The sequence below is a fragment of the Astyanax mexicanus genome, chromosome 5 (assembly GCF_023375975.1).
Source record: "Astyanax mexicanus isolate ESR-SI-001 chromosome 5, AstMex3_surface, whole genome shotgun sequence".
NCBI lineage: Eukaryota > Metazoa > Chordata > Actinopteri > Characiformes > Acestrorhamphidae > Astyanax > Astyanax mexicanus.
In genome coordinates, this window is record NC_064412.1 from 13,315,546 (window position 1) to 13,327,181 (window position 11,636).

Consider the following 11,636-nt stretch of genomic DNA (forward strand, 5'->3'; position numbering starts at 1 on the left):
CGTGTCTTCCTCTTACCTACCATCAGTGTATTTTCTGTTACCAGATGCTACATTCTCCAGGTGCGGTACATGTTTTATATATTAGGTACCTTTCAGGCCTCAGTGTTGTAGGCCATAAGAGCAAGTTACTTTTATTCTGTTTTGCTGAGGGTCTTGTATCATGATCGTGTATCTGCCTGTTGCTATAGTGTTCAATCTTCGTATACCACGAATAAAAATATTAAAACAAATGTTCAAATGTTTCTGTGATTAAGCGTATATTTACTAAATAACCAATTGTTAAACCTATGTAATATATAATGACCAACTGAGTAAATGAAAGGTTATTGTTTAAATAAAACGTTAAAAAATCTTTATTTGGGGCTCCGAGTGGTCCAACAGGCTGTAACTATCATCAGGGGATGGCTGGTTCGAATCCTGTTCATGTAGTTTGCCATCGGCTACCGGAGCCCCGAGAGAGCACAATTGGCCTTGCACTCTCTCCCCACATCAGTCCAAAGGGTGATGTCGATCAGAACAGGGCATCTGTGAGCAGATCGGAACCAATTCGCTGTGCTTTCCTCTAAGTGCGCTGGGATGCTGCTTAGCAATTCTGAATCAGCAGCAGTTCAAAAAGAGGCTTCAAATGTATCGAGGAGGCATGTGCTAGTCTTCACCCTCCTTGGGGCATCACTAGTGATAGAGGGGTCCTAATGTGTGTGTTGGGTAACACATTGTGGCCGTGTAAATTGGGCAGAAAATGGGAAAAAAATTATATATATATATATATATATATATATATATATATATAGTCCAAGACTAGACTTAATCTTTTTTCTGGAAAACCCTCTTTAATTATATTTATAGACCAGTGCTGGGAGTTGCTTCATGTTGTTTCAATGTTTTTTTTCTCTAAATCTTTTTTGTACAATCATTCAGTGAGAGAATTTTTAAATTTGTAATTTAAGTAAATTCTGATGACGCTAAGCACCGGTCAGTTTCTAAAGTGTGGAACTACATCCAGGCCCTCATGATTTAAGGGGTTAAGGAGAAGAATACTTTTATAGGGTGGGGGTGGAAAGACATTGCACATAGGCTGTAAATAGGCCTCTCAGTTTGCCTGGCCCCCTCAGCGTGTCTTAGTGAATAAAAATGCCATAACACTTGTAGACCATGTGTGGAGGGAAGTACCACAATTCCTTCCTTCACAGTCTTACTGTGCTGAGAACAGGGTCTGGACTTTTGCTTGAACAAACATGATGAGTTCCTGAAATCCACAGCCAAACTGAACAGCGCTGCCTTTAGATCATCCCTGGCAGAGGCAACAGAGTGGGAGTCCAGAAGGCAATGAATTCTGCCACTGGCTGGACATTATGTCTACCCAGTCTGGGGGAGAATGTAGTCTTGTAAATTAAAGCAAGCCACTGAAAAACATGTAAAACAGTGCATTAATTAACTCAAATGTGTACATTGGTTCTCTGTGTTATTCATGTGGAATTGGCACATCTGAATAAAGTAAATTCAAAGCAAATTTAGGACATTCCGAGCCCTATTTTGGCAATCTATAGGTGAGCTGTAAACTACACACCACACAGCTACCACATTAAGGCCATGTCAGTGTGTGTATGGTATCATGATGACGCAAAAAAGCTGCCTTCATAGCTTGAAACTCGCAAAAGGCATGTTCTTATTCTCTTTATTAATCATGAGTGAGTTTTGGGCGTAACCTGAAAAAAGACAATCAGTGTGTCACTTGCCATTCCCAGGTGTGTTCTGCCTTTGGAGGATTGCTATTTTAACAGTGCAGCACTTCTGCGCTTTTTAGCAAAGGAAACTGACCTGTGCATTTATGCTGTGAAGATGCAAGAGCAGGTTGCCAAGATAGGAATGAACTTCTGATCTTCAGTTCCAATCCGGTTTCAACAGACTCTAGTTATGGGAATGTGGGTTTCTATGTGGTCATTTATTAGACATTCTCAGAGGCAGCACTGTGGTTAAATGCAGTTAACAAGTCATCAATTTCTACATACTATTAGGCTAACTCCTGCTTATTTTATGTCAGTTATATAAGAAAAGCAAGCTAGATTTGATACAATATTTTAGAGTTCGCACAAATTTAACACAGATTGTTTTAGGAAACTGGTACAGAAGATTAAATGACCTTTTAGTTCTGTGATGTTTTTGGAGTTAGTTAATAGTAGACATATATAGTGGTTGTATTATAAGTGAATCTGTGTTTCACAGGGTAATGACTGTCCAAGTTGGTTCGTAGTCATTGTGGCCAAGGCACGCAGACAGATAAATAAGAGCTAGCGTTTAATACAGGTGGGTTAGTCTGGCTATGCCTAATTCTTCCATTTCGCCAGTTTTAAGAAGTGCTGTCAGATAAATTCAATGAACGGTATGCAAATATGTCTTTCTTGGCTAAAACAGGAAAACCTTTTGGACCATTCTTGAGAATTCTTCAGATTCTTCAGCCTCAGTAGTTCACTTTATCACACCAAAGGCACCAGAGAACGGAGCATTAATAAACATCTGAGTGCAGGCAGACTCAGAGCTTGGGTGTGTGTTAGTCTGTGGCGACAGAGGATGAGGTCAGAAACTTAAGGCGGCTGCACACATATACACACACATACACACACAAACAGAGCAGAGTAAGGCAGAACAAACTGGTTCTGAACTGGCCGGTCTGGCTGAAAGTAAGCTTAAGGAGTAACCTGGGGTTTTTATTTCAGGCTCTGAACGAGTGGCTTATTGCTGTGCACTCAGACGTGCACACACCAGGACAAGAAGCTCACAGGGAGGCTAGTGTGTGTTCCTCTGAGCTGGACAGGCTTTATTCATCTGAAACCTTTTCCATCATTAGCAGGGTTATGCATTTTCTTTATTTGTTTGTATAATAACAAAGTGAATAAGTGATTACAAATGTAAAAGCTTTGTCTTTCAAGCTACTATTTACTATAGAATTCTCACACTGCTACTACTGGAACCACAAAACCCTGCAAAAACACTGAGGAAATATTTTTTTTCTCCAGTGGCACCATTGAGCATGGACCATCTCTGCATCATCTCGTTTCTCTTTGCCTGTATGGTCTTTTCCACTCTTACTTAGTGATATTGCGGATGTGTTCAAAAACGTAAAATTAATCATCTCAATCTATTGTTGTAATAATTCTAACAGCATTGTAATAACACAAAAGTAATAACATTGCAATAAGCACAACAGTGATAAAATTGTAATGATGGAATAATAATTACAGCTATAGCACAGTAATGGCACAATTATAATTGCGTTGTAACAACACTGAACTTAAAAATAAATAGTAATAACAAATAAAAACAAATTTAATTTAAAATTTAAGGAACATGAAACAGCACAATACTAGAAAAATGGTACCAATGGTAGTAACAACTTGGTTATAAAACTATAACACAATAGTAATATAAAATGTTTTCTCTAGGGTAAGTTCTCTTTTAAAACAAAACCCAAAGGAATCCAACAGAGCTGTAGAATGGGCCAATCCCATTCAAATCCCCAAACTGCCATAACTCACCACTGTATTGTTGTCCATTGGCATCTTCTGCTTATTCTTCTTTTACTAGGATCAATAACATTCATAAAATCTTTGTTATGTGTATCTGTCTGTCTGTCTGTCTATTTATCAATCTATCTGTATTCAATTTCTTCCTAATGTGTAAGATTATTCAACTGGTATTTCCTTCAAGAAAAGCAAATGCAATTAATATTATTACCATTGTTGTTTGAAGGATACTAAGGTTCTCCCTCTTTCTTTATGTTCTGTAATTTGTATTGTTAACTTTTATTACATCAGCCTGGTCATGTGGTTTGAGATCCTGGGTCCTGACCTCCGATTAATTCGAATGACAGTGGGTATTATTTTTAAACCTGTAAATACAGCCAACAGTGGGCCGTGTTTCAGACGATTTCTTACTGGCACCACTTCAGTTCTCCTCTGTCAGAGAGGGCTTGGTCTGCTATGACATTGTTAAGTTCAGTTTGTGTTTTTGGCAAAGACATACAATGTAGCTTATGTGTGATATATTTAGACGTGTGTGTGTGTGTGTGTGTGTGTGTTTATAAAAGCTGTAGGTGCCCACTGACGTACTGAAAGTATCCTGTATAAAAATACTTTGGCTTTCATAAGAATGAACACAAGCCAACAACCTATAATTAACCTATGCATGAGTGTGCTTGTGTGTGTGTGTGTGTGTGTGTTTGCCCCCTCATAAAGTCAAAACCTTCTTGTACAAAATAAATATTTCTGATGTCTTTATTAATATGATATTTTAGGTTTCTTATTAGTGCTCCTTTACGATCTTTCAAACTTAATTCAGTACATGTGTCACATTGGAACAGATGCACATGCACAAGTTGGGCTAACACTTGAGTATGTGCGTGTAAGTGTGTGTGTGTGTGTGTGTTTGTGCTTGTATACATGTGTGTTTATACATGCACACATGCATGTTTATTCCTTCAATATCAGAATAAAAACATACATCAGTATTATGTGTTTTAGTTTTGTTAATTATACAGAATGAATACTTTATTAAAATATGAATCACTGCTATCACATTGTAGTATGAACATTTACAGTGTTCATTATTTCAGTATGTACAGTAAATGGATCAGTGTTAATACTTTCAGTATGGAGGTGATTCATAGTTGAGGTTGGTTCAGTAGCAGAAGTGTGTGTGGAAGGGCTTGTTGGTCATTTATCAGATGTGGGCTTTAAGTCTGAGGGAAGTTAAAAGCAGATGTGAAGAGACTGAGCTGAAGAGTCAGGGTGCTGAACTCGAGTCAGCTGGCTTCATAGCACTTCATTGACCTTGCACTCTGAATTCTGAGAGGAGCGCGAGAGTTATGGCTATTTGTATTCCAGTAGCACCACACTGTGGTCAAAAAGAGTAGTCTAGATCAGTGGTCCCCAACCCTGGTCCTGGAAGCCCACTGCTCTGCACATTTTTGTGTTTTCCCAGTTATGAAGAGAATTATAGATACAGCTATAATTCAGCTATATACAGCTATATACAGACAAACATGCCAAGATGCATGAAAATTGTGATTAAAAAACAGGTTTATTCCACCAAATATTGATTTCTGAACTCTTATTGTTATGTTATTTCAGCCATTTCTCACTTCCTGAAAATAAATGCTCTAAATTACAATATTTTTATGTGGAATTTGGGAGAAATGTTGTCTGTAGTTTATAGAATAAAACAATAATGTTCATTTTAATCAAAAATATACCTATAAATAGCAAAATCAGAGAAACTTGGTCTCTTAATTTTTTTTCCAGAGCTATATTTTCTCCTGTTCTCCCCTCAGCCCTTTATAGATAAACTTTAATTTATTCGTCTTTTTATTGTGTTGTGATTTGGATTATGCTTAATGCATTAAATTGTCATTTTCTGATGATTATATGGTGTTTTCTGATGTATAAATAGTACATATGTGACTTTATTTGTGGTTTGTAAAATGTGCAGAAAGCCTTTTTACATCATTGTTATTTTGTCTCCAAATAAAACAAACTGATTTTATTTTATGGAAGTGCTTGAAGAAATCACATACTATAACAGAGTTTTAACACTGTAACAAAAACAATGTATCTTATAAGACAGACTTTCAATTTATTCAGAATTTTAGCTTCAGTTTGGTATTTAGGTGAGGTAGTCCAGTATGTTCACGATTGTCTGACAGTGTTGGAGAGAAGAGATTATAAAAGCTGCTATTATTAGCATTACTTTTTAAAAGTGAATTTTTTTTTTTGAGCTGTTCAATGCTAGAAGAAACATAAGCAAGTGATTTGGGATAATGAAAGACATCCCACTTCTCCTGTGAGTAGCAGGATTGTAAGGACATTGCTTGCAAACATCTTAGGAGCGATCGATTGAGACGTAGCGGGCGAGTAACAGACAAAGTGAGAATGTACCATTGAGTGTGTCATTATTGATCTTCCTTTTTCTAAGTGGACCAGTCAGTTTGCTCTGTGGGTGGGATTTATACTCAACCTTATTATATCATAGTGCCTCAGTTCAGTTTACTTGTGCAGCTGCATGGTGGGAAGTTTTAAAACAGGAAATATAAAAAAGGCCTTCATGATGAAGCCAAACTTTTTTGCTGACTTGCCTGAAGTTATAATAAAATACAAAAAAAGTAATATAATATAACATAAATACATAATATAATTTTTTTAATTCCAATTTGCAGTTTAAGTGTACATAAAAAAGTGTAACATAAGAAAAATATCAGAGATGTATGCTATATATCGTCTCTGTGCATTAAAAAAAGTATTTCCATTTTTGTTGATTTTTATTTTGCTATATTATTCAAACACACAAACTGTCCTTAACACTCTATCAAACTTTCTTGATGAATAGAGCAATAGAAAATCTCCAAAATGACCTGAAATATACTCTTTGCTTTTCATTGGAAGTTAAGAATGTTTCATCGCTCTCCTGTAAAACTGTTTTGGATATACAGTATTGTGCAAAATTTTAGGCACCTGTGGGAATTTCAGTAAAGAAAAAGCTTTTGTACTTACTTCTGTAAAGTAAGTGTTTATTAGCTTAGTAAAACACTAGCATTACAATAAATACAAACAGATATTTTACAAAAAGCAGAGCTTTTACAGCACAGTTTTCCTTAAAACATCAACTAATCTCTCCTCATCTGAGTTTGGTAAACACCTGGTTTGGTAAATTGGTATCTTTGGTAAATCAGGTGAGCTGCTAACGGAACTGAACATATACACATGCTGGCTGAGGAGCATCCAGGAGAAATCTGGAACTACACTTTGTTCTACAGCTTGGCTCACAGGATATAACATAATTCCTTGTTACATGTTACTGTATGTATGTTTATTTGCATCTGTTCAAATCATATGTGGTGCTTTTTTCAGGTAAAAACACTCATATTGCTGAGATAAATAGATTAGTGTAATTTGCTTTGGTGCCTAAAACTTTTGCACACTACTGTATATGTTTTTCATTGGACAGCAATGACATGCTTTTATTACTTTTAGTGATAACAGAAGGAGAATTTCTGAATAGATATATAAATATATGTTTGCAGTATAGAGGTCACTTGTTGGTGGGGTTGGTGGTGTGTACCTCTCTAAGATGAGTTTATGCAGGATGAAAAATCTGTAATCAGAAATCTCTTTAAACACCTGATTAAATAACAGTGTATCTACCATCTCTATTTTTATAGATTTTAAATTACTGTCTGGTGATGGTAAACTGACATCAGAGCTGTTAATCGTTAACTGTTAGAGAGGTCAGGGCAATGGCCTGGCTTTAATATGTCCAGGATTTTGCACTGTCAGAACCAGTAGCCTTAATATTTTATCATTTATAAAATTTTAATATTTAAGTTAATGTAACAGCTCTAATGTGTCTCCAAACTTTTGTAAAACACCTGTTATTGGAGTAGTGTGCTATAATCTCAGATTAAGAAGTAAATATGGTGAGTCCCTTCAGAAACCATTAGTCTGTAATTACTGAAGTGAACTTTTGCAATATGCTGTGGTTTATGATTAATCTTTCTCTAGTCAATGAGAGGAGCAGGCTAGAGTGCAGAGTCCTTTAAGCATGTTTAGACTGGTCTGCCAAGGTCAAAGGAATGCAATAATTTTCACTGAAATATGAAAAGTTTACTAGCTGAGTTCAGTTAGCATACACACACACAGTTCTCATTATTTATCAACATGAAAAAGCAAATACAATTAAATCCAACATGATTTCAGCTTGTAAGCAATATGCATGAATTATATTATGTTACAATTCAATTATGTCCACTAACTGCACTCGCAGACAATTGTGAAAAATTGACTATAATTAAAAATAAGGAAGGTTTTATCTCTTTCCACTAAAGTTGCTGTTTTGGAGATTGGACAGCAATGATATGATCTTATAGTTTGCTTTAGCACAAATCTGAATGTTTTGAACAGTTTTCTGTTAGATTTCCCCAGTTTTTCATCAATACCTTAAACAAATGTTGTATTTGCTGTTTTGTTTTTTTTTTGCAACATAGACTTACTATACTATACTTATACTATATTTTGGGGGGCAAACTTGGATTATTTACGTTTGTTTTAGGTCATTATGTTCAAGGCTGTTTGCCTGAAGGGGCCACACTAGCAGAATTCACTTTTGAGAATAGCTCAAAATATTATATATGATATTTTTTAATATATTGAAATATAAAATTCGGAATTCGGAAAATTTTGGAATTCCAAACCATAATCAGTGCAACAATGTTTTTCTTAAAATATTTTCATGTAAGACACTTTCTGAGATTCTTCTTTACTTTAAGAGAATATATAGATAGATACTTTATTTATCCCGAAGGAAATTTAGGCATCCAGCAGCAACAACACAATACAATAAGAAACCTATTTAAACATAAATTAAAACACATAAGAATACAAAATGTATAAGGGTGTAAAAAGCTTTCTATACAAGGTTAAAGATCTATCTGTAAACGGAGCAGTGAGGAAGATGTTGCTAATGGTCATTACATAATTAACATAGCAAAGTTCAACGTGCAATGACATTGAGTATAAAAGGGACTGATGTGCCATAGTAATAGAAATAATAGAAAAATAATAAGTACTATATAGGTGTTATCATGATCACACTTATTATGTCTCATTATTAGTTCATGACAATGAGGGGGGCTTGAATTTAACTCTTTAAACTGAAGCAATGAGTACTATTTAATTTGTCAAACAACCATGTGGAAAGACTGTTGTAGAAAAGATGTTAATCTGTTTCAGAAGGGTAAAATTATTGTCATGCGTCCTGCTGAAACTACAAAAAAAATTGGATTAAGGACTATCCAGTGCATTGTGAAATAGTGGAAAAACAGTGGAGAAACATCATGTTCAAGGAAGGAATGTGGTCAGAAAAATATTAAAAGATAGTGATCGGCGATCACTTAAATGCTTGGTGAAATCAAATAATAGATTAACAGCCCTAGAACTCAGGGATATACTGACCATAAATTAACCATGAGTTTTTTTTTATTCAATGATGGCACGGGCATATTCCAAGCTGACAATGCCAAGATTCATGGGCTCAGATTGTGAAAGAGTGATTCAGGGAGCATGAACTCAACATTTTCACACATGCTTAGGTCACCAAAGAGTCCAGACCTTAACCTAATTAAGAATCTTTGGTATGTGCTGGAGAAGACTTTGTGCAGTTCTGCTAATCTAGCACAATTAATATAAGATCTTGGAGAGAAATTTATGTATAACTCTAGATAGAAATAAATGCTGTAACATTGCAGAAGCTTGTGGAAATGATGCCACAGTGAATGCATGCTGTAATTAAAGCTAAAGGTGGTCCAGCCAAAGTGTCCAGGCAGTATATTTTAGTCTTATATAAATTATGTGCCTAATTAAATCAAGCATATTAAATATTGAACACATTCCTTTTTAGGGTATAGATAATGCAATTGGTCATGCAATAGGTAACTCATGCAATGGCTTATTCAAATGATTTCTAAGGCCCCTTCATGCATAATTGGCATGAAATTCCCTAGTTTGATTCTCCTCCCCTGCCCCACCCCCTGTCTGTGTGTATGTATACAGTATATATGTTTGGGTTGGTGGTTGGTTTTATCTAGTTTCCTTCCTTTATGGCCACATGACTGTAAACTAAGTAGACCTTTGGCCAGTCTGCCCTCTCTATATTCTAAGACAGTCACTGTACTGAGTGATTCTGAAGCCACTTTCTGGTGGCATCAAGGTCAGTGCCATCAAACCTTTTTACCACAGGGGCTTGGCACAGAGAGTTTGATTGAGTAACTCAACTGAAATCTTTTTCAGGAAAAATCAGCAAAATTAGGCTCTGTCGTGGGACGTCTTTTCTTTTATCGCCAGAGTAAACCCCATCATGGCTTCATTCATTTGATTTGGCCTTGCTTCACTGCTGCTGAGGTAACTGAAGGTCAGTTGCTGAATGACTCAGCGTTTCAGTGCTCTGATTTAACTTGCTGCTGTAGCTGTGGACTGCAAATCAGGCCTACAAAAGATACTGTTTTTTTTTTCTGCACACTGATACCCAGACTCATTTCAGCTGAAACACTGATGTTAATTCAGGTTGAGGAAGAGAATGTATTATGAAAATAAATGTAATTTGCACATTTTTGCAGCTGTGGGATTAATAAAGATTATCTTATGGTATCTTATCTTAACTGATGCTGTGAGGTGCATTACTTATACTCTATTATTTTTTAAAACACAATGTCTGTTGACAATTTATCATATTTATAAGTTAATCACTTTATAATTTAACTTGCATGCATTTACCCACCCTGTCATTGCAAATTGCACAACAGAATGGAAATTTTTTGTAGATTCTTCTTTTTTTTTTTTTTATTACATTGATATAATGACAACAGGGTGAAAAACTTTGGTTCAGCTAAATACGGAGACATTATGAAAATGTATTATTAATTGCTGATCATGCAGAAAGTGTCTTCAGTCCCTTGAAAATAAAACAGTATGAATGTCACTGATGATTTTTATGACAATAGCAATAAATAATTTAAATGTCTTAAATTTCAAACTTTTAACTTTAAGAAAACCATTTTTAGGTGAAGATTACAACTCACTATATTTGTAAAAATGTGAATCTTGACAAACATGTTTTCTGTAGGTCTGTGTGTGTCCAATATGGATAAATGTTGCATAGAATATATATACATGTTTTAATGTGTTTTGTGCAATTGTCTGGTCTTTAATATCTTAAAATGAACAGGTAGTGATATATCACATCTTTTATCAGCCCAAACTGTGTGCAGTTTTTTTAAAAGGTTATTTTTATCATCTTTTGATATTGGGTTATAGTGATTGTGACAGCACATTTTAAATGTGGAAGTATAGTAATTTATTAGTTTGAATAAAACTCAACGAAAGAAATCAGTGTGATTTCATACCGCAAATGACGGGCTTTGTACTGGAGTATTGTAATGTAAAAAACAGCCCACTTTTCTTGATATTCAGTCAACTCAAATGAATAAATGAATACAGGAAAAACGGGTCTTTGCATATGTAGTGAAAGCTTGCAGTATCAGTGATACTCAACCAACAACTGATCTAATTTAGGGATGGGTGGAACAATACTGATACTTTTGATGCTGATGTTTCTTTATGTGATTTAAATCTAAATGTATTTTTAGAGCAGTAAACTTGTAAACTGTGAAATTGTGGGTCAACATGTCTTTAAATTAAAATGTGAACATCAGCATATCTTGATATCCTTCCACCTGAAGAAAGAGCCAGATATTTTCAAACACAGAATAATATAACATACCTCATCACATACCATTACCTCTCCAAAACACCAGGCTGGCTACGCTTATTAGCTAGACATCAACACCTGTCAGGGAGCCTGACCAGATGCCTGACCAGAACTCAGGACGTTTTTTGTTTGTTTGTTTGTTTGTTTGTTTGTTTGTTTGCTGTTTTCTGGGTGTTTTTGGACGTAGGCTATATAATTTTAAAATGCTCATTTGTACTTAAGTTATGTCATTTTGGAACCACTAATTTGTACTCAATTCATGCTTGTTTGTAATTAAAATTATATAAATTTGCACTAAATTTGTACTGAGTATCCTAGTTATATGT